This window comes from Hyaena hyaena, unplaced genomic scaffold (genome assembly GCF_003009895.1).
Source record: "Hyaena hyaena isolate Hyena2069 unplaced genomic scaffold, ASM300989v1 scaffold_312, whole genome shotgun sequence".
Lineage (NCBI taxonomy): Eukaryota > Metazoa > Chordata > Mammalia > Carnivora > Hyaenidae > Hyaena > Hyaena hyaena.
The window spans coordinates 344,024-366,769 of NW_024080943.1; positions in this window are offsets into that span (position 1 = coordinate 344,024).

The window sequence follows — 22,746 nt, forward strand, 5'->3', positions numbered from 1 at the left end:
GGAAAGTGAATAGGCTCCGAACCCAGTCCTTATCTGGAGAACCGCAATTTGCCAAACAAGAAAATCAAAGGGAAATTGCAAAGATGATGAGGGATGAACCTTTTTTAGGAACAACAACCTAATCACAAGTCACTGCTAGAGAAGAAATGTCACAAAAACCTTGATTTGCAGCTTTAGGGAGCAGCATGCCATGGAAGACAGGCAATTAACAACGTGAGAAGCTTCTCAGAGGCATAGATGAATCATGAAAAGCAGTGCCTATAGGATGGAAACAATGCCAGACAGCACGTGATCAAAATCTTAGTCCAATTCATAAAGTCCTTGTGGAGGCTGCTCCACCAAGAAGCCAGTCTAACCTTCCTGGAGCCCCCTTGTAGTAGGAAGCTTCATACCCATTCCCCTTTGGACAGTGGCCAGCATAGTGCAATACACATAGCAAGAGCTCAATACATAATTTTGAATGAATGGATGGATGGATGAATGAGTGAATGAATAGCTCTGGTGCTGCTCCAATAACTCTCTTGATATTTTCTCCCAGGAGTCCTGGTGCTACTCTCTGCAGCCCGCTTGGTGCCATACCTGCCTATCTTAGGAAGGGATCCCCCAAAGTGGACCCTGATTCTGGAGCTGCTTTTAGGAACCTCTAGCTGGAGAGTAGGAAACTAAGAGAGGGAAAGGAAGGATGCTAATATGGAGACATCAATAAACAGGTTTTGTTTAAACCTTCCAGGGAACATCTGGAAGATGATAGGGAACCGTGCTAGCCAAGACGGAAGCCACTAGCCACGTGCAGCTATTGAGGACTTGAAATGTGACTAGTTCAAATTGAGATATAGAGTAACTGTAAAATACATACCAGATTTTGAAGACCTAGTATTTAAAAAAAGTAAAATACCTCACTAATGATTTTTATACCGCTTATGTATTAGGTGACAATATTTTGGATAGATTGGGTTAAAATAAAGTATTAAAATTGATCTTACGTGGTTTTTTTGCTTTAAAAGAACATAGGAGGCTCACAATTATGGCTCCCAGGATATTCCTATTGTTTGATGCAGACATAGAACGTACCTTAGAGTTATTCCTCCCAAGGAGTGAGAGAGCTGAACTTCTACCCACCAGTTTCTATGCATCATTGGTTGAGTGCTGCTCCCAGGGGTTAATTTCCCCAACATTTCAACATGGCCCCTGTACCAACAAGCTTCCGCAACCAGAGAAAACCCTCAGGCGGAGTTGCAGGAACTGGCCTTAGGAAGCCATCAGCATGCTCCAGAGTCTCGCGTGTAGAGGATGTGGGCAGAGCACCAGTAGCACCTGCTGTGCTGTGCCTTTCATCATAACTAATACACACCCCTAGGGAGCAGCGAGCCAAATTCCCTATTACACAGTTATTACTCCCTCTTGCTCATTCAGTCATTCATTCATCTAGACAAAAAGCATCTGTACTATGGGAATGCTGGCACACCAAGGCAGCCACCGGCGGTCTTATTTTATCAGTGCCTCTGAGGAGAAAGGAGGAGGGCCCGTGGATTGTTAGCAGAGCTCAAGGGGTGCCGGGCATTGTGCCCTAGATCAAGGGAAAGAAAAGAGAATGACCTCAGAGGTGAAAGCATGAAGACTTGACCCTAAATGGTGCCCTCTGACCTGGCCCAAAGGTAACTTGGTCTGAGCAGTTTAATTGAATTAAATCAAGACAAGTTCCAATCTTCAGAGAGCCTAACATGACAGCTGTTAGGCATGGCTGGGGACAGAGTATACTTCAACCACCCCATTGGTGGGAGAAATATTCCTGCCCTAGGGTTATGGGGATGGATGGCTAAATATACCACACTCGACATAGGACAGATACACTTGACAGCAATGTGTTGATCACATATACTCATAGCCCAGATGAGAAGGACACTGTGTGCCTGTCACACAAGGCCACATGGGAAGTGTATGCCAGGACAGAGTGAACCACCCTGCCTGGGTGGCAGGGCTGTATTATCAAGAGAGTGAGGTGACCCTTGGTTACAGTGAGAGGATGTGGTTGGCTTCCTTGAATAACCTCATGACCTGGCAGAGAACTGAAACCCTGCTATTAAGAGATGAGCAGGGACCGCACACGGTCCCCTTGATAAGGAGGGTTGCTCAGCAAGGGTACCTTAACTGTGGAAGCAGAGTGGAAAGGGGAACTTGCAGTCAGGCTAGGCAAAGCCTCCCAGTTTCACCAAATGTAAAGAAAGCATACCACATTGTGCATTAATTTTAGACCTTACACCCCAGAATGCGCCCCAGGGATGATGACAAGGGAGCCATAAAACTCATCTGGGTTAGCAGTGTCAGTTCTCCACATGCAGAGTCTCACCCCACCCCCTCCATTCATTAATACTCAGTGCTGCTCAAAGTGGGCTCGGTGCTGTGCTTTGCCTGAGAGGCGAGAGATGGAGACACTCTGTAATGGGCACATTGCTGACTCCCCTGCCTCCTCCTAAATCTCCCAGCCCCAGCTAGGTCAAACATCCCCACCCCCAGCTATCTGAATCCCTTGCTTTCTTCCCTATCTCTTGGATTTGACACAAACAGACATTAATACATCTGCCCTTTGCTCCTATAAGAAAACAGGCTCCGTAACCAAGACAATTAGTTTTGCCCTGCAGCGCTGAACATGGAAAGAAGCTGGCTGTCAGTAATAAGGGTCCAACCTGGGACCCTCGCTTCTAGACCCCCACCTCCCATCCTTCCATCTGGTCTGCTCCCGGTGACTTAGCTCAGCCAATCAGATGGCTGGGTTTGCTTTCTGCACTGGCCTTTCTCAACTTCTATGATGAATGCCTGGCTTGAGACACCATCTAGACTGAAGCCAGAGAGATGAACTTTGTTCTGTTCTTCACGTAGCTCAGGCATCCAGCTAATAATGAGCTTCAGAACACTGCCCCTCAGAGAGATGATCCCCCTGAGGGCGCATGCAGGACCCTATGCGGCTACTACTCTGCTTGGGTGGGAACTCCAAGCTGCCCAGCACTTGAAACCCACCCCGCATACCTCCTTCCAGATGCATTCTGGAGGTTGGGCCCCACCCAGACCCACCATCCAGTGCTGATGGGGAGTGATGTCTAGGAACCAGCATCTCACCCCCGGGGCCCCAAGCATCTGGAAGCATTCCTAGAGTCTGGCCAAATCTGTGTTGTTTACCAGAATGCCCCTGCTGGTAGCCTTATTAAATCCAATTTCCATCAGAATCTAGCAATTAAGTCAGACCTGCCACTTTGGGCACCCGGAGACAATAACCCCACAGTCCAGAGGGGGGTTGAGAGACTCTACAAACAAGACACTAAAATTGGGCTTCAGATTCCTGGAGAAGCAAATGTACTGCCAAAGCTTTGCCGTGACTTATCCAATGAGCAGCCTGCTAGGAACTTAAACTATGCTTTGTGTCTGGGGTCAGGGTTTTCTCTGCTTCAGTCAGAAATCACTTTCCCTTGGGGCACCTGGGTGGCTCAGCCAGTTAAGCATCTGACTTCGGCTCAGGTCATGATCTCACAGTTCACAAGTTCAAGCCCCATGTTGTGCTCTGTGCTGACAGCTCAGAGCCTGGAGCCTGCTTCGGATTCTGTGTGTTCCTCTCTCTCTCTCTGCCCCTCCCCTGCTCACTCTGTGTGTGTGTGTGTGTGTGTGTGTGTGTGTGAAAAATAAATAAACATTAAAGAAAAAAAGAAGAAGAAATCATCTTCTCTTTCCTGGGCTGGTGGGAGGTGGGGGTGGTGCAGAGTGACCCCTTTGAGAAGGAGGAGAAGACAGCTTGGGAGGTTCTGATAACTAGCTTGCTAGCGCTGGCACAGACAGGGTGGCCCAAACAGCAGAAAGTGATTTCCTCCCAGTATGGAGACTAGGAGTCCAAGATCAAGGTGTCAGCAAGGTTGATTTCTGCTGAGGCCTCTCTCCTTGGCTTGCAGATGGCCTCCTTCTCCCTGTGTCTTCACATGGTCCTTCCTTCATGTGTGTGCATACCTACATCCTAACCTCTTCTTTTTTAATGTTTATTTATTTTTGAGAAGGAGACAGAGTATGAGCAGGGAAGGGGCAGAGAGAGAGGGAGACACAGAATCCAAAGCAGACTCCAGGCTCTGAGCGGTCAAAACAGAGCCCAATGTGGGGCTCAAACCCATGAACCATGAGATCGTGACCTGAGCCAAAGTGGGACGCTTAACCTACTGAGCCACCCAGGTGCCCCCACTATGTCTTAATCTCTTAAAGACCAGTCCTAGAGGATTAAGGCCCACCCATATGACCTCATTTTACCTTAATTACCATTTAAACATCCCATCTCCAAATATAGTCACATACTGAGGTCCTGGGGGTTAGAACTTGAACATATAAATTGGGGGCAGGAGGCACAATTCAGCCCCTCCCTGATCCTTTCTCTCTCAGAGTCAGCAAGCTCAAGGTGCCTCATATAGGGCAGGGTTTTATTTTACTAGGAGACCAACAAGCCCCACCATGGAGTAAAGAATCAGAAAAAGGGCCTCTGTGTAAAATGGCCTAAAGAAGAGGGTGCAGCACCCCAAGAAGGAGCCGAGTAGAGGGGAAGAGAAGGGCATCGGGATGGGGGTGCAAAAGATCCGGTCGCCAGGTCTTAACATGGATGTGAGTACATTTCCCTGGCAATGTGCCCAGGAAGGATGGTCAGCCCGTGAAGAAGTTTGCAAGATAATAAGGGGCATTTAGCTCTCAGAAGAAGGGGACAGGATCCCTGTCGTCACCTCTCAGCAGATGGGTAACCAGTGCATCCCAGAGGAAACACTGGACCTGTGGGTATAAACCAAAGAGAGGTATCTTTTAGGTGCAGGAAAGTAAAAACATTCTAGGCACTGAAATGTTCAGCCTTGGAGTAATCTGCTGCCACCAATAGCGACCTCCCTTCATTCAAAGTATTTCATTCGGGCTGGAAGACATCGGGGCACTTAGGGAAGTTTTCCTGCAACTCTCAAATCCCTGTGATGTATCAGATAAGAGACTGAGACTACATAATTTAGTTCGCAGACTGCGCTTGTGACCCTGCAGGCTTCTGTAACACCAGCCTCTCTCTTTCCACACTGGATGAATTTAGAGTAGCTAATGATACATAATTCTGGCATGGAATCCATGACATCCATCCAAAATGTCCAAGCTACCTACTATATCATAGTAGCTACTACTGTAAATCAACAGATCTTTATACACACACACACACACACACACACACACACACACACACACAATAGCAAGAGTTTGTCTAAGAAGTGTAAAAGAACTTCTGAGCCCTATCAAGAAATTAAGCCTTTCGAAAGAATCTGGCTGTGTGTCTATTGGGTCAGTAGTACAACATCACTGGGGATGCCTGGGTGGCTCAGTCGTTTAAACATCTGCCTCTTGATTTTGGTTCAGGTCATGATCTCGGGGTCATGAGACTGAGCCACGACATTCGGCGGGAAGTCTGTTTGAGGCTCTGTCTCTCTCTCTGCCCCTCCCCTGCTTATTCACTCTCTCTCTTTCTAAAAACAATGCCAAGAAAAAAAAAAAAGAAACACAATATCACTCTAGAAGTCCCCCTAAATTATGTCTACACCCTAATCCCAGTGAATATCTTTTTTTATTGAGGTAAAATTCACAGAACATAAAATAAACTATTTTAAAGTGTACCATCCAGTAGTATTTGGTCTTGCATTCCCCCCCCACCCCATCCAGCTGCAAAGCCGTTCCATCAGCCCAACTGCAAACCCCTTTCCCGTTAAGTCACCCCTTGCTCCTCACAGCCCCCACCCCCAGGTAACCACTGACCTACTTTCTGTCTCTATGGATTCATCTCTTCTGGATATTTCATATGAATGAAATCATACAATATGTGACCCTTTGTGTCTAGCCTTTTTTTTTCACTCAGTATAATGCTTTTGAGGTCCGTCCATGCAGTGACACGCATCGGTATTTCATTCCTTTATATGGCTGAATGATATTCCATTGTCCTTAAACTTTGAATCAGATGCTTCTCTTTTTCACTTTGAAGTGGGCTCAGAAATTATGAAGCTGGTCTCAGCTGGCTCTCACGGGGGTGTGGGAGCCGGTCACACTCAGAGGGACTGCCAACCGACCTCCCCTCCACGCACCTTCTGCCATGCAGACAAAATGGTCTTCCTCAGGGAAGCCTGACCGTGTCCCTCCCTGTGTAAGATGCCCCTGTGACTGCCTCTCATCTGCCCCCAGCCTGTCTGTGTCCCCGCCCCATGGCGGGCCCCAGCTCTCTGAAGGGCCAGACTCTGGTGACTCTCCACATGTCATCCAGGCTCCCTCTCAGCCAGGAGGGCCCTCCCTCCCCTGCCCCCACCTCCCCTCTCAAATTGATTCTAAGGTCCTCGTGCTCAAAAAGAAGGCAAAAGTGGTGGAAGGGCCATCAGATCAGTGGTGACAAAGCTGCAATTTGCCTCAAGGCTGACCTTCCAAGAAGACAGGCGGAGAGATTGATAAGTCCATTTAAGCTTTCACACTGACACTTTTGAGGATCATACTGCTTACTTACGAGGAACTTATGTAACCAACGAGATATAAATAAGCACATTAAAGTATTCCTGCCCCAGTCCAGCTTAATGGCCAAGAAACTAATTGTCAGAAATTGGAAAGGGTCTGAAATAAATACGGCACTTCATGTCACATAGGGAACCCGGCCAAAGACGTCAGCTTAAACACAGGGATGCTGAGAGCATGCTTCCAGACATCCACAGAGCAGTTTTTTCATTTTGGTCATTAGGGTCTCCACTTTCTCACATCAACCAACATAGAACAGGAACCAGCAACAGCTTGATTCTACTTCCTTCCAAGATCCCGGAGGGTGAGTAGGAAACCATGCGTCCAGAGCTCACCCATCTTGCTTGTCCTCTCAGCGGCTGATTCTCTATGGTTGGGGTGTCTGACACCAGAACCTCAACCGTGAACAGGGGTGTCACAGGTCAGCCTTTGTAGGCTGGGTCCCCAGCAGGCAAAGCTGACACCTACCACCTCGGCCCTCCCTTGCTCCTCACCAGGCTCTGGGTCACCACCTCCTAGGTCTCACTCCTCGGGGGCAGTCGTCTCCTGTCTTTAGTCCCTCCTCCTCCAGATTCCTTCATGCCATCCTTCAGATGGGCTCATCCCCTCATCCAGACAGAAGCCTCCTGCCCTGGCTCCACCTGTCCCCAAGCCGCCACATCCTCTCCCCCACCACCGGCCATGCACACCTGCTGCCCAGCCTTCTTACCCTCCTCCAGAGCCTCCAGCCTCCAGCCTCTACTCATGCATCCCTCCTCCACACAGAGACCTTTCTGAAGCGTAACAACCCAACACCCTCCACCTAAACCTTCCAGTAGTAGCCTTTCATCCCCAAGAGGAGGCCACACCTCAAGTTGGGCATTCTAGGACCATCATGGTCGGGTCCCCTCCCCCTCATCTCTCCCGCGGCAAACACCCTGCAGCACCCCCCCCGCCCCACGTCTCAGCCCCCTCACCTGCTCATCCTCCCCAAACCATATCTCTCTCCCATTCATGCACCACTCCCCTAACTCCTGCCTTCCAACCCCTGAGAGCCTCAGTTTCCCCATCTGTAAATGGGTAGGTTTGGACCAGCTAATCCCCAAGGTTCCTCCCTCTTGGTTCTAAAAGAAAAATGCAGCTTACCCTCATTCTAAGCAACTAAGTGCTTTCCATGGAAAACTCAGGAATAGCCGGCAACGATCCCAGCAGAAGCAGCGGGTGTTTTCTCTCTCACACTTTTTCCCTCTCACTACTTTCAGTGTATTTCACTGTCTCATGAACAAAAATAACCTGGTTTGATTCCCTAAGGAAAAAAGAGGAAACTGAGAGTCAAATTAGTGTCCACTCAGAAAATCAAAAGGAAAAGTAGAGAGAAAACAAAACAAAACACAAGAGACATCAGACCTATAGATTGACCAGATAACTTACCTACGAGCAGCTGGGGATCCAAATGGGGCCAGAGTGACGGGGGAAGTTGAGGCAGGAAGAAAGCTTTCTTGCTCACAGGTATCATGAAACATTGACACCTGTCAGTTCAGTTCGGACATACAATCATTCCCTTCTTACTTGGCGTATCAGTCAAGGGCAAGAATTCATCTCCCAGTGGGTGGGCTAATCCTCAAGATGTAAAGTATATAACTCTGTATTTGGGGAAGTGGCAGCTTATCTTTGTCTCTTGCTTGATCCCCAAAGCAGATGTATGTCAGGGCTTCTGGGGAGGAAGAAGGATGGGCTGGTGTGTCTTGAGATCATGGAGGGCAGGGACCCAGCTGTTACCTGTGGGTAGTACACCAGAGTTGAGTAATAAAGACAGGGACTTTTATTCCTATTCTTTTGTCATATGGTAATTATTTGATTTTCTTTCAATCAACATATGCAGTTGTTGGCTTGGGTGTTTTGTTTTGTTTTGTTTTTGAACGTGCCCATAGATGACAGAAGTTTTATTCCCTGGGTTGTTCGAGAAAACATACTCATCCTGGAAGGCCAAATTACCTGTTGGTCATCTCTAGTGTGTTAAACTATCATCTACAGCATGGTCTGCAAACTATGTCACGCAAGCCAAATCCAGCCTCCCGTGTGTTTTTGTAAGTCCCACCAGCTTAGATGATTTTTTTATATCTTTTAATGATTTTCCTTTCTAGTCCAAAGAAGACTAGCGATATGTGAAAATTACAGAAAATTCAAATCTCAGTGTTCACAAATAAAGTTATATTGGAACATATCTGTGCACATTCATTTGCACAATGCCTGTGGCTGCTTCTGCACTCCAACAGCAGCCTATGTCGCCCTCAAAGCCAAAAACGCTTGTTCTATGGCACTTCACAGAGTTTGTCAACCCCAGCTCTGTATTTCCATATCCTGTTATTTCAAGTATTAAAGAGTTAAGAATATATTAAAGAATGAAATTTTAATGAAACATCTGTGGAGCCTTGAGTATATTCTCAAGGAACACTATTTGAAAACATACTTAAGGATTTTGTTTAGTAATGTGGGTTTTTTAAAAAAATCTTTCCTCTTTAATTTTTTTGCTACAGAAAATTACAAACATGTTCAGCAGTACACAGAAAATATAATGAGCCCCCATATACCCACCACCCAGCTTCAACAATGATCAATTTATGGTTGATCTGGTTTTAACTGTATCCCACCCACCTCCCCCTCCTGCATTATTTTGAAGCAAATCCCAAACAGTATATAATTTCATCTGTAAATATTATGTAGCATATGCGGTTTTAAAATAAAGTTTTACAACTGGGGAGACTGTGACAAGCTGCATATAATAAGGCGATTGCTGCTAAAGAGTCATAAGCCTGTGGGGGAAGGAGGTAGGAGACACACTTTCTAATTGATTGAGAAATGCATGTCACTACCTGATTTTCCAACCAAACTCTGGGCTGGGTGACAGTCACCAGCCATTAGGATAGGGCAGCCCCTCCCTCTCCCATCTATCGTGATCAAGGAAAATAAATTAGACGGAGCTAAGGGCAAGAAAACGGGGCTGGTTAATATAATTCAAGACTGTGAAGGAGACAGACACACTTTCAGCCTAATGAGTTTTGGAAAGCCATGTGAGTACTGGCATAGGATGTGCCCTGGCAGTGGGTGATGTCTGGCTTTTCTTTCTCTTTAATAACCAGGGTCAACAGGAAGAAAGGAGAAGCAAACTGCCTTTATGCAACCAGACCCTTTCTCTCATCTTTCTTCCCCTCTGCCACCTCAAGAACCCAAAAGACACCCCCCAAATTCCCCTACCCTTGGGGGGAATAAGAAAAACAAGAGCCATGCAGAGGGTCAGGAATGGAGGGGAGAGGCAGAGGGTGTGAGCAAGAAGCTTCCCCAGAGGTGAGACCCAGCTGGTCGGTGCAGCCTGCAATGCAGGGGTCAGTTAGCTGGATGAGGGATGTCGTGCCCTGGCAGCCCCTTTAATATGTCAACTTGGCTTGGCTGCAGCACCCAGTTTATTCAGTCAACCACTAATCTAGATGTTGCTGTGGAGGTGTTCTGTAGATGTGGTTAACATCTACTCTCAGGCAGAATCCTTTACCTTAAGTAAAGGAGATCATCCTCCATGATGTGAGTGGGCCCGCCTCGTCTAATCAGTTCAAAGGCCTTCAGAGCAAAACTGCTGTTTCTCCAGGGAGAAGACATTCTGCCTCAAGACTGTGGCATGGGCTCCTGCCTGAGTCCCTGGCCTGCTGGCCTGGCCCTGCCCCCAGGTGTCAGACGTGCCAGCCTCTGCAATCACTTGAGCCAATTCCTGGAAATAAATTTCTGTCTATAAATCTACATCTGAATATAAGGACTAAATGTTAACTCACTTTCTCATCACAATTTTACAGCCTGTAAAACTGTTCCCAGTTTACAGATGAAGAAACTGAAGCACAGAGAGGTTGGGATCACTGTGAGCCTGCGGCAAAGGGCTGATGGAGCGATGGAGTGTGGGAGCAAAGTGAGAGAGACATTGGTGCCTTCCTTGCAGGCTTACCAGAGCAGGTCCGGCTCACTCCAGGCGTGAAGACACCTACCCGGCAGGGGGTGGACAGGAAGAAAACACTGAAAGACAAAGCAGATTGCATCTTCTGACCCCACTGTAGCAGCATCAACAAAGCCCAGAGCAATCCCCATGAGTTATCCCATCACATTTCCGCGTTACCACAATGAGCATCTAATTCGGTAAATCTTTCCGTGTTCTCACTTACACTGTCCCTCCAATTTTATCTTAACGCCGTGCTTCAGGAGTTACTAATTCAATCAAAGATACCTTGATCGAGCGCTCTTGCTGGGGGAGAGGGAGACCGTGCAGAAGACATCCATAGAAGGAGGCAGCCGGTCCATGATGCCCAAGGAATCTTTGCTAGAGGAACCACATCCAGGGGCCCTGAGACGGGTGGTCTCTCACAGGCATGTCTTCTGGGCTGCTTCTCTGCTCCAGCTCCAACCTGGAGACACAGCCATGCCTGTGGATGTGTCCCCCTCCTCACCCTTGGAAACAGGATCCAAATGCAAACAGCCTGACTAGGTGCCAAAGTGGCCTGAAAGGCACAAACTCAGAGGAAGGGTTCCTTTGGCAAGGCCAGCCCACCGGGAGAGGTCCCGGGCAGTGGGGGGCTCACTCAATAACAGGGCCTGCCTGCTGGACGGCCTTTGGAATAAACCCTAGCTTCCCAGAAACTGGAAGAGCTGGATGCCTTGGAAGAGCAGGAACTTGTTTTCTCAAGTGGAAGATCATCACCCACACATGATCTTTCAGCCCATGAGAAAAACCCAGTCTGGGGATGCCAGGGGAGCCCCAACACAACACAGGCTGTGGTGAATAATGGAAATGCAACCCAATAAGCCAAGGGCTCTGCTGTTCCCAAGCTCACACATTGGGGGTGAGTTTGGTGAGCATTCCTCATGTGTCCCTCAAGTCAGCAGGACCTCGGGAACCGGGAAAAAATGTCTCCTCAGTGGCCTTCTCTCCAGCGCCAACATGGCCCCTCAGCTCTCCCCACCATCCATTTCAACCACACCCTCTCTTCTGTCCCACCAGCATCCTCCTTTCTTAGACTCAAGCAGCCCCCTGGGTGGACCCACCACTGTTGCATCAGACTGCATCACACACTAGTCTGTTAGCAGGAGGGCGTCCCCATGGAACCACGAGCTCCCTGGGCTCCCAACCCAGGCAAGCTGTGCCTGATGTCCTCCCTCCCCATCCCCTTCTTCTTCACCCTTCACCTTCCCCTGACAGTCACGGGGTTGTTCTACGCCAGGCCCTGCTCTGGGTGCTGGAGAAACAGGAGTGACCAAGACAGACCTGGCCCCTGTCCTTCCGGAGATTCTGTGCAATTCATTTGTGCAGCCAACAAATATTGATAGAACACCCACCACTACGTACCGGGCACAGTTCCAGGTGCTGGGGACACAGAAGTCGACAAACAGAACCAAAATCCCTGCCCCCGTGGAGTCTACATTCTAGATAAGACACTCAATAAATCATTACACAAATTATTAATTACAAATGTGTAACTGCTACAGGGGCAGAGTTCAGGACGTGAAGAAAGCATACCGCCAAAAATCTAACCTGGTGACCCCTTAGGAACTACATTAACAGAGGCTTCAAGGAGGAAGGGGAATCAGCTGGAAGGGTGAGGGTGGAACCTGAAATGAGGTAGTGGTGGTCTCCTGAGGCTGTAAAGAAGGGTCTGTCCCAGACCTCTCTCCTTGGCCTGTGTATGGCCGTCCTAAATTCGCACGACCTGTCTCCATAAAGACATAAGGCATACTGGATTAGGATTCACCCTGAAGACCTCATTTTCACTGTGTTAAAAAACAAAATTCAGGGGTGCCTGAGTGGCTCGGTCAGTTAAGTGTCTGACTCTTGATTTCGGCTCAGGTCATGATCTCACAGTTTGTGAGTTCTAGTCCTGAGTTTGTCTCTGCGCTGACAGAGCAGAGCCTGCTTTGGATTCTCTGCTCTCCCTCTCACTCTGCTTCTCTCTCGCTCGCTCTCAAAATAAATAAATAAACTTTTAAAAATAAATAATAATTTTTTTAATCAAACAAGTCCATTTGAAGATCTAATTGGCTTATGAAGCGGTTCATGAGGCAGGCAGCATCCCACCTAGCAAACAGAAGGGAAGTTCTTCAAAGGAAGGAGGGTGGGGCAAGGAGGTTACTAGCAAAATAAAAGAAAGAATCAGACCAGGACTCCATCTATTCCCACAAAAGGTAGCCAGGGATATTGTCTTGCAAATGACCTTACTGGTGCCAATCAGGAAGTTTCAGATGGACCCCTAGAAGATCACATTCCTAGGATCTGTTGACACTGTAATAATTAAGTCTCCATTTGCTGTCACTGGCGGGGGGTGGGGGGGTGGCAAATGACTCCGTTTTGGGGCTTGTTTTTTCGGTTTTCAACAACCAAATTACTTCTCTCAAGACCCTATCCCAAATAAGGTCACATTCTGAGGTACCAGGGGACAGGACTTCAACATGAATTTGGGGAATGATTCAACCCATAACACAGACTATGAAAAGCTTGGTGGGCAGTGAGAAGTTTTCACAGCTTTTTGTGTTTTTAGAGAGACTCAGGTCAAGGCAACCCCTCTGTACCCCTTTTAACCTGACTAGATGGCCTGACTGTTTGTCCATCTGGGGCCATGCTTTACAGAGAGGACCACTCATTCTGAGACTCTCAGTTCCCAGGGATGAAAATCCTACCCCACAGATATTCCTGCCGGGCACTTCAGCCAAGGACAGAACTAAAGGTTTGTTACCCAAAACTAAGTCTGCCTTTTGGTGGGTGTCAAGCCAAAAGACACAACCGGGCCACAGAACAGGAAAAGGAAGGGTTTTACTTGGAACAGGTAAAGGAGAACACCAGGGATATTTCCCAAAGCAGTGTCTCCTTGAACAACAAAACTGGGGAAGTTTTAAAGTAAGGAGGCATACGTGTTCATTAAGCAGCTCGCCCAGTGGGGAATCTAGCCTGGAACTGGTGCCAAAGTCATCTTCAGGGGACAGAGTCCAGGTCAAAGTCATGAGGGCCAGCAACGGTCAATATCGTCAGTTCTCTGGCTTTAGCTGGTCGGTATCTGGATGTTCAAAGGGGCTTAGATCCTACAAAAATAGAATGTGCTTCAGGTCAATCTTTACTTCTGACCCAGAGTTAGAGGCTTTACCTCTGATTTATTGCCCCTGATATGATTAGGCTCTCTATAGTGGCTCTTAGATTCTTTTATTCCCCTAAAATCATTATCTACTGAGTTCTATTTTTATGCAATTTCAATATATCCCAGGAATTTCTGCAAGAAATGTGCTTTGGGCGCAGATCACAAGATGAGCAGGGGTCTAAAATGACTTTTTGCATGTCTTGAAAGCCTTGTCTTTTCTTTATTTTCCCAGGGACCCCTAACTCCTTCTGCTGACAGGCTGGGCTAGCTACAAAGCATGAGCCAGTGAAATCTAAGTAGGGCCGTGGGGAAGGCAGAGAAGGAAGCACAGTAGATTGTCCATTTTCCTGTTGGATCCCAAAAATGTCTGGAACTTTATCTACAGTAAGACTGTCTCCTGTCAGAGGTCCCCCAATCTGAACCACAGTCACCTTGGGAACTTGTTAAAATACAGATTCCAGGGCCCTACTCTGGCAAGACCCCAGATATGGATTTGGAAGCTGGGGCCATACAAGCCCTTTCTTCCACTGGGCCTGAACATAAACATGTACTCAGGGTTCTGTGGAACCCAGCAGGTTTGATCTGTGGGGAACTGGCACAATTCCTAGCCCTTCATTATCCCACTAAATTGTCTCAAGTCAGATTCTGATTTCCATTTCTATTCCTGCCTCTCAGCTCTGATTACTTCAGCAAATGCTTTTCAATTGCCCCTTCTTTTCTTTCCTAAAGAACAGCCTCTAACTGCAATTTTTTTAAAAATATATATCAGCCATTTCCTACATTCTGGAAGCTTTGTGCTTTCCACCTCGGGGAAGGGTTTAGGAAAAGATTTTATTTCTCCTACTTTTGATTCCTTTAAGTCAACAGAGAGAGCCTCACATAACATTGATAAGACCTTTTTAATGTGGTTAGTTAGAGACGGCCACTGGAGAGTTGCTCCACTGACAATCTGGATGGGCCCATGGCTGATGCTGGCAGTTACCTGCCCGTGGACCTCCACACAGCACGGTCTGCTTAGGGCTAGTCCTACAACTCACCTCCCGGGGCTGTGGGTACAGGCAAGTCAAACAAACCAGAGTCCTAAGGCACTCACATCCCCAGAAGCAACCCTCAACCAACTGGCAGACCTGGGATTGGTAAATAAATGCTCCAGCTTTACTTTTTCTCCACTGAGAGAACTCCAAGTCATGTTCTACACTGGATCCCAGAGGTCCCCAGCTGAGCTCTGGCTGCTCACAGTGGCAACCTGCTTGACGACACAGCCCTTACTGACTTCCTTCCCTTCCCTGTCTCACTTTCTTCATGCCTTACCAGGTGCTTCCTGGGGTCACCTCCCAAGGAAATGACTTGTACTCAAATCTTTGTCTCAGTCTCTCACCAAAAGGAACTCAAAGTAAGATAGGCACTGTCCCAAACTGTTCTTCCTGTGTTAGAAGACAGTTCTTCCTCAAGAACTCAAATCCAAGACTGCACCATATTTTGAATCTGATTACAGGATATTTAAGGTGCAACAGCATAGGCCACAGCAGGTCTTTCCTGGCCATGATAAATTCAATCCTGTAATTCAATCTGAATGCTCCTCTGAGACTTTGGACTAAATCAGGCTTGAAGCTCAATAAATTGTCAGCATCTGCAGACCGACCCATTTCAACCATCAAAGGCCAAAATAGAGCTTCTGGAGATGGGATTGTAAAGCAGTGCACCTGCTTTGGAAAATGGTCTAGCAGTTCCCCCAAATGTTAAAGTTATCAGCTGCCCCAGCAGCTCATCCCCGTGTCTATACTAAGAGAACTGAAAATATGGGTCCTTATAAAACTTTCACAGGAATGGTCATCACAGCGATATTCATAACAGCCAGAAAGTAGAAAGAACCCAGGGGCACCTGTGTGGCTTAGTTGGTTAAGCGTCTGTCCATCTGTCCCACTCTTAATTTCAGCTCAGGTCATGGTCTCATGGGGGTCATGATCTCATGATTCACAGGTTCAGGCCCTGCGTCAAGCTCCGTGCTACGTTCTGTGCCGGCAGAGCTGGCTTGAGATTCTCTTACCTTCTGCTCCTTCCTCATTCACTCTCTCTCAAAGTAAATAAATAAATAAACTTAAAATCTTAAAAAAAAAAAAAAGTATAAACAACCCAAACATCCATCAGCTCTGGTGATGAATCGACAGCATGGGATGTAGCCATCAATGGAACGTCATTCAGCCAAAAAGGAATGAAATACTAATAGCCACTACACCATGGATGAACCTTGCAAACATGATACTAAGTGAAAGCAGCCAATTACAAAAGGCCACATATCAGATGATTCCATTTATATGAAGTGTCCAGAATAGGCAGACTCACAGAGACAGAAAGTAAATGAGTGGTTACCAAGAATGTATGAGAAGTGACTGCTAACAGGTGTGGGGTTTCTTTGGGAGGTGATAAAAATGTTCTAAAATTAGACAGTGATGATAGTCGCACAACAACTCTGTGAAAATGCTAAAAAAAAAAAAAAAAAAAAAAACACTGAATTGTATTCTTTTACCAGGCAAATTTTTATTTCATATGACTTATAATTAGTAAAGTAGTTATCTATTTAAGATAGCAAGTGTGTGTTTCTGAGGGCCCCTGTGAAACTGTACCTTTAAATTTTTTTACAACTTTCTCATTTTCCCGAAATATCTTTTCAAAGGCATGTCACAACCTCAGGAGAAAATGAAACGAAAAGTCTGACTGTGAGCCTTGGTGTTGACGAAGCTAAATTCCAAGCAGAGGCTGGGCCTGTGAGCGCCAGCAGGCACAGCAGAAAGAACACAGTTGGGTTTGGCTCTGCATCCTGGGGCAGCCACCTGCTGCTTCTGTGACCTCGGCAGGTGGTGCCTGGACACATGGCCTTAAAAACATTAAATAAAATACATCCAGATGAAATGTCTCAGCTAGGCAGAGATGAGTCTTCTTAAAGCAACATTTTTGGGGCACTTGGGTGGCTCAGTTGGCTAAGCGTCCAACTTCAGCTCAGGTCATGATTTCACGGTCCATGGGTTCGAGCCCCTCATCGGGCTCTGTGCTGACGGCTCAGAACCAGGAGCCTGCTTTGGATTTTGCATCTCCTCTCCCTGCCCCTCCTCCACTTGCACTCAGTCTCTCTCTCAAAAGTAAATAAACATTTAAAAAAAAATGAAGCAACATTTGTGGGAGAAACATTGTTCACCCATTTGCTCATTCCAAGCATCTGAATCTTGACCAGCTGACTCAGATGTCCCTCTGTAATAAAGCCAAAGGGACTCTTTAACCAGGGAGTCTTAAGGTCACAGAAGAATTCATTCAGAAAGGCCGAGGTCATTCCCTGGGGTGACGGGTACAATACAGTTCAGCGTGCAATTTCAACATGATGATGTTTAACCAACTATAAAAGTCCTAAAGTCTATAAAATCATCCTCATTTCACAGAAGAGAAATAGTCTTAGGGAGATCAGATGAGTGACTCCCGGTTACTCAACTAGAAACTGGCACTGCTGGGGCTTGAACCCACATCTTCAGCCACACACCATATACACAGGCAGAAGTCAGACAGGGCTAGGGCTTGGGTGGGATCACGCTAAGAAATTCAAGGGAAAGAGGATGGTGAGAAAGTCAGGGTCACATCCAAAGCTGCTTCCTCCACCAGAGAGGCCATGAGCATGGTCATCTGAGACAACCATTGGAGGGAAGCCTAGAATGACCAACCATTCAGACTGGGACCACAGAGCCAGACAGTTTCCTAGAGAATGCACACAACAGCCCTGTTCTGTGAGAACAGGTAAGTGCGTGCACATGAGGAATGACCTGACTCCCCCCAGCATACAGTTCACACCGTGGGGAGGCAGAACTCAAACAGCAGGCCTATACGACTCCAAGACCTATGCTCTTGGCTCCTTGGTAGGGGCAAAGGTTTACCTATTCGGCAAGCCACTTAAAACAAAAAATTTTGTTGAACATAGATAGGGGTGGAAGGACTGGAACATGGCCCCGAAAGTAGCAGTTGCTTTTCAATATGCAAATTATTTGTTCTTAGCTATAAAACGGAAATAAAACCTATGCTATGAGGAGTAATGAGCTGACTGATATAAAGCATCTAGCAAGTGCTTGGCACATAGTAGGTAGCCTAAATGGTGACTCCTTTTCCTCAATAGGACGGTTGGTGGTCTGAGGTCAACAGGCTGCCTCCTCAGTATAAATAAAAAGACAGAGAGACACACAGGGTCTGCAGGACCTTGAGGAACATCCAGACTATCCAGTAGATGGCAGCTTAGGAAACTGAGACTCAGGGCACCTGGGTGGCCCAATTGGTTAAACGTCTGACTCTTGGTTTCTGCTCAGGTCATCTCCCTGTTTGTGGGTTCAAGCCCTGTGTCCTCCCTCTCTCTCTGCCCCTCCCCTGCGCTCTCTCTCTCTCTCTCTCAAAATAAATATGAAAGAAAGAAAGAAAGAAAGAAAGAAAGAAAGAAAGAAAGAAAGAAAGAAAGAAAGAACAAAACAAAGAAAAGAAACAGACTCAGAGAGAGGAGACAACTTGCCTGTGGTCACCCACCAAAACAGCTTGGTCATCCCAAGTTTTTTTCCATCAACCATGAGCATCAAAAATAACTTATCTTCCCATAATCCTTGGCAATACTTAGTAAGAACACTTCTTTGGCATAAATGCTAAAATTGCCTAAATATGGCTAACTCTTGGATAATGCTGGTTAATCCTGGCTAATGTTTGATTCTCTAAAGCATCTTTTCCCATCAATAAACTTTTTTGTGGGAAACTCTCATTTGCCTTATGTTTCTTATGGAAATGTGATTTGTACATACATCCTTTCTGCATAAATATTTAGCTCATCATTGTGCAGCACAAATTCCCTGCAAATTAGGTGGAAATCAGCCTCAGCTGACAGAAGCATCTATACTCATCCAGGGGAAAATCATTATTATTTAGAACTTATTAAGCCCCGACAGTAAGTACTGGATGGGCCTAGGAACTTCAATAAATATTGAATGCAAATGTGAACCAAATGCTCAAGCTAAGGTTGTTCTTGTGATTTCTACCTATCAGGCACCAGCTAAGGTTGGGCAAAGAAAATGGGTTGCAGCTTGGCTCTGCTAATAGCAAGCTTTTTCAACCAAAGCAAATCACTAAGTATCTCCTCATCTACAAAATGGGTCTAACTATCCCTATCTCATAGGGTTTTTTATTATAAAGATTAAATGAGATCATATGTATCAAGTACCCTGCATGAGGCCTGGCACATAGCAGATGTTCAATAAATGCTCATATCTAACAAACTAATGAGCCCAGAGAGGATAAGATGTGGAACTGGTAGCTCACAAGTTGGTTACAGTTGTATCCCACTCCCTGCTGCAAACATCATTGCTGTGATCTCAACTACTTGAAGGTTGCAGTTAATTTTCCCAATAGGATATAAAACTAAGCAGAGGACCAATTTCTAGACAGCTTGGAATAAGAATTACATATTTAGGGGCAGCTGGGTGGCTCAGTCATTTAAGTGTTCAATTTAGGCTCAAGTCATGATACTGCAGTTCGTGGGTTTGAGCCCTACATCAGGCTCTGTGCTAACAGCTTAGAGCCTGGACCCTGCTTCAGATTCTATGTCTCCCTCTCTCTCTGCCCCTCTGCTCCTCTCTCTCTCTCTCTCTCAAAAATAAAAAATTTAAAAAAAGAATCTATGTATTCATACAAATTGCGTTATTAGACTTTGTAGCCAATGCTGTCCATGTCCTATCCATTCTGCTTGGAGGTTTCATTGTGCTCCAGTGACTTGCACCTGTCAGTATCTGCATCTCTGTGCCTGAGGGCTCTGGATCCAGGAACTGTGGGAAGCTGCCCGCCAGCGCGTGGCAGGCCAGATGTGCCAGGGAATGGACATTCCCAGGAGCTGCCCTGACCCAATAACCAGAGGATTTGTACAAATACCCCAGGTCCCTCACCTCTTATGTGGGGATCACTGTGAGGCACGCATTTCTCTGCATCAACCATCACAGTTGCTGGCTCAGTAACACACTTTGTTGACACCTTTCCTTCTGTTTCACTTCCCCGCTTGCATGATCTCTCACTTCCCAAGGCAAATTTCTTCAGTGGAACCTTGTCTCACAGTCTGGAAGAGCTCTGAAGAAGTTTAGGACATGCCACCCCAACAGACGCTGCTCTGGCGTATGGATTACTTGGCACTGAAGGCACTTGAGAACCAGCAGGTGTGGGAAGCACTGTATGATCTCCCCTCCTATTTGAAACCAGGCCATCAAACTTCCCATGAGAGAGGGGCCTCCCTGTGCCACAACAAGTAGACCATCTGTGTCACCAGAGATTAGGAATCGATGCTAAAATCGATCTGCACAAACAAACATATTAAAGTAACCCTTATCGGGGTGCCTGGGTGACTCAGTAGCTTATGCATCTAATTTTGGCTCAGGTCATGATCTCGCAGTTTGTGGATTTGAGCTCCGCGTCGGGCTCTGTGCTGATAGCTCAGAGCCTGGAGCCTGCTCAGGATTCTGTGTCTCCCTTTCTTTCTGCCCCTCCCTGCTCATGCTCTGTCTCTGTCTCTCTCTCTTTCAAAAACAAATAAACACTAAGAATGTTCTTAATTAAAAAAATAATAAAATAAACCTTATCTTCCACTAGTTTCCCCCATGTATGTCCTGGTCATTTCCCCCCACTTTGCTGCCCCCTAGCCCAAATCCCTTCGTCTGGCCATTTCTTCACAAATTTATTGTTTTTGTCTAAAAGGTGGGGGAGCTCCCTGCTCTAATCACTTTGTCAGGCCTTCATTCTCCTACGAAGGCTCCCATGCACAGGTAAACATAATAAAACGTGTAAACCTTTCTCCTGTTAATCCTTCTTAGGCCTGGCCAGAGGCACTAAGAGAGTAGTAGAGTATTTTTCCTCCCCTACAACTCGGCCTAAGTCATGTATTCTCAGTGCTGTGCCTGAAGCTCAGATCAGACCAAGCACAATGTGGAAATGAAAATTGTTTCCATTCCCTGAAGGTTGGCCCTCCAGAGCTCCAATCCCTTATCCCCCACAGCATGCTAGACATCCCCACCTGCTCCTTAATTCAATCTGAAAAAGTGATCTCCCCATCTGCCCCCAGCCACGCACAGACCTACTCCTGAACTTGGAAAGAGCCCCGTCATCCACTTATTCTCTGAAACTGGAAACCTAGACGTTATCCTCACTTTTCCTCTCTCCCTCCCCGCCTCAACCACTTCCAGCCATTCACCAAGTCCTGCCAATTTGACCTCCTAAATCTCCCCTGGACTCAGTCGCTTCTCTCCATCCCCATAACACTGAGCCAAGCAAGAGGACCGCCATCTCTGGCCGGGACTGTTGTCCCATACTCACCGGGGACCCCACACACTTCCTCTTTCCATACCACAGCTGCAGGAATTGCTCTTTTGAAATGCAAACAATAATAGTAACAATTAACATTGTGCTAGGTATTGTTCTGATCTATGACTCCCCAGCCTAAAACCTTGCACTTCCTGCGGGACCTAGAATAAAGCCCCCAACCCCTTGCTTGAACCTTTCAGGGCCCTCTATGCCCCGGCTCCCCTCTTCTCCACTGCTCCTTCTCTCGCAACTTCCCCCAATGGATCAAATCCCAAAAGGTCTCTTCCTGACCAATAATTTTTTTAACAATTGTGGAGATTAGTGTTCTGCTTATATTTTTCAGTGGAGAACTGGTAAAGACAAACACAGCCAGCAATTTATTAAAGCAGTGAAAACAGATTTTATTTAGTACCCACTGACAGAAGGGGAAAGTGCTGAGCTCTATTCTGATTGTGCAGAGGTGACTGGGCATCATAAAGGGAAAATGGGGAAAGAGAGAGGGGATACCCATGGAAAATTACAAAAAGTGGAAAAGGGATGTTGGTCCACATGAAACCCACCTGGATATACTAACTGGTGCCTACCAAAGTCAGGCCCCTACCCTCCCACGCAAGCTGGGAGTTGGGATCCCTATCTTCAAGTGTTGGCTGGAACAAACAGCAAATTCATTTGGCAACCCTCATTTTTCTCAGGCAGGGACTTTAGTGGGTCTGAGGTCATCCTAGAGCTGTAGACTCTAGCCATTAGAAATTATGTTAATGTTTCTTCAAATCTTTACAGGTCCAGGTAGAGGCTTAGTTAAGAAGACTCAGAAGAGGTTGGCTGGAGCTTGGTCAAGGAGAGAATCCTTGTCAATGACATTAAATGTCCATCTGTGCCAACTCCCCATCCCCACTCAACTGTCCACACAGACCCCAACTCCCACCCATCACCTTCCCAGGCCCTAGTTCAAGGCCTTCTTCATCAGGAGGAAGTCTTTCCTCCTCTGGCCAGGCCCTCACTGGAGCACCTGCAGTGATGAGTATGAGATTAAGGGCAGTTCTGTTTATCCCTTTTAACAATCCATGGGTTGTTTTTGTTTTGGCAGTTTTGTTTGTTTGTTTGTTTCAATTTGGGGGATGGAGAGAGGGAGAGAGGGAGAGAGAGAGAGAGAGAGAGAGAGAGAGAGAGAGAATCCCAAGCAGGCTCCATACTCAGCACAAGGCCAGTACTGGACTCAATCCCACCACCCTGGAACCATGACCTGAGCCAAAATCAACAGTTGGACGCTCAACCAACTAAGCCACACATGCACCCCTCTCCAGGTTCTCTCACCCCACCTCCTGACAGCCTGGTGCACAACCCAACACAGAGTAGGTGCTCAATGAATGTTTGTCGAGTTAATTAATGAAGTCCTCCAGTCTTAATCACAAATCTGTGGAAAGCCTCCTTCAAACCACCACCCCTTGGGACCTGCGGCTGATCGGACAACGACTCCGGTGCTGGAACAAATCACCCTGAGGCGCTCAATAAAACTATTCAATGCACGCTGCTGACAAAGGGGCTGATTGAGCTGCTTTGACCCTGAAAGTAATTACGTACATTAACATCCATCTGCCGATGGGTGGCCTAGAAGGGAGTCCTCACCTCCATGCAGCTCTGTCCTCTAAATAAACTCAAAAGAGCATATGTTGTCACTTCCCATGATCACTGTCATCTTGATAGAAATCAAACAGGGGAC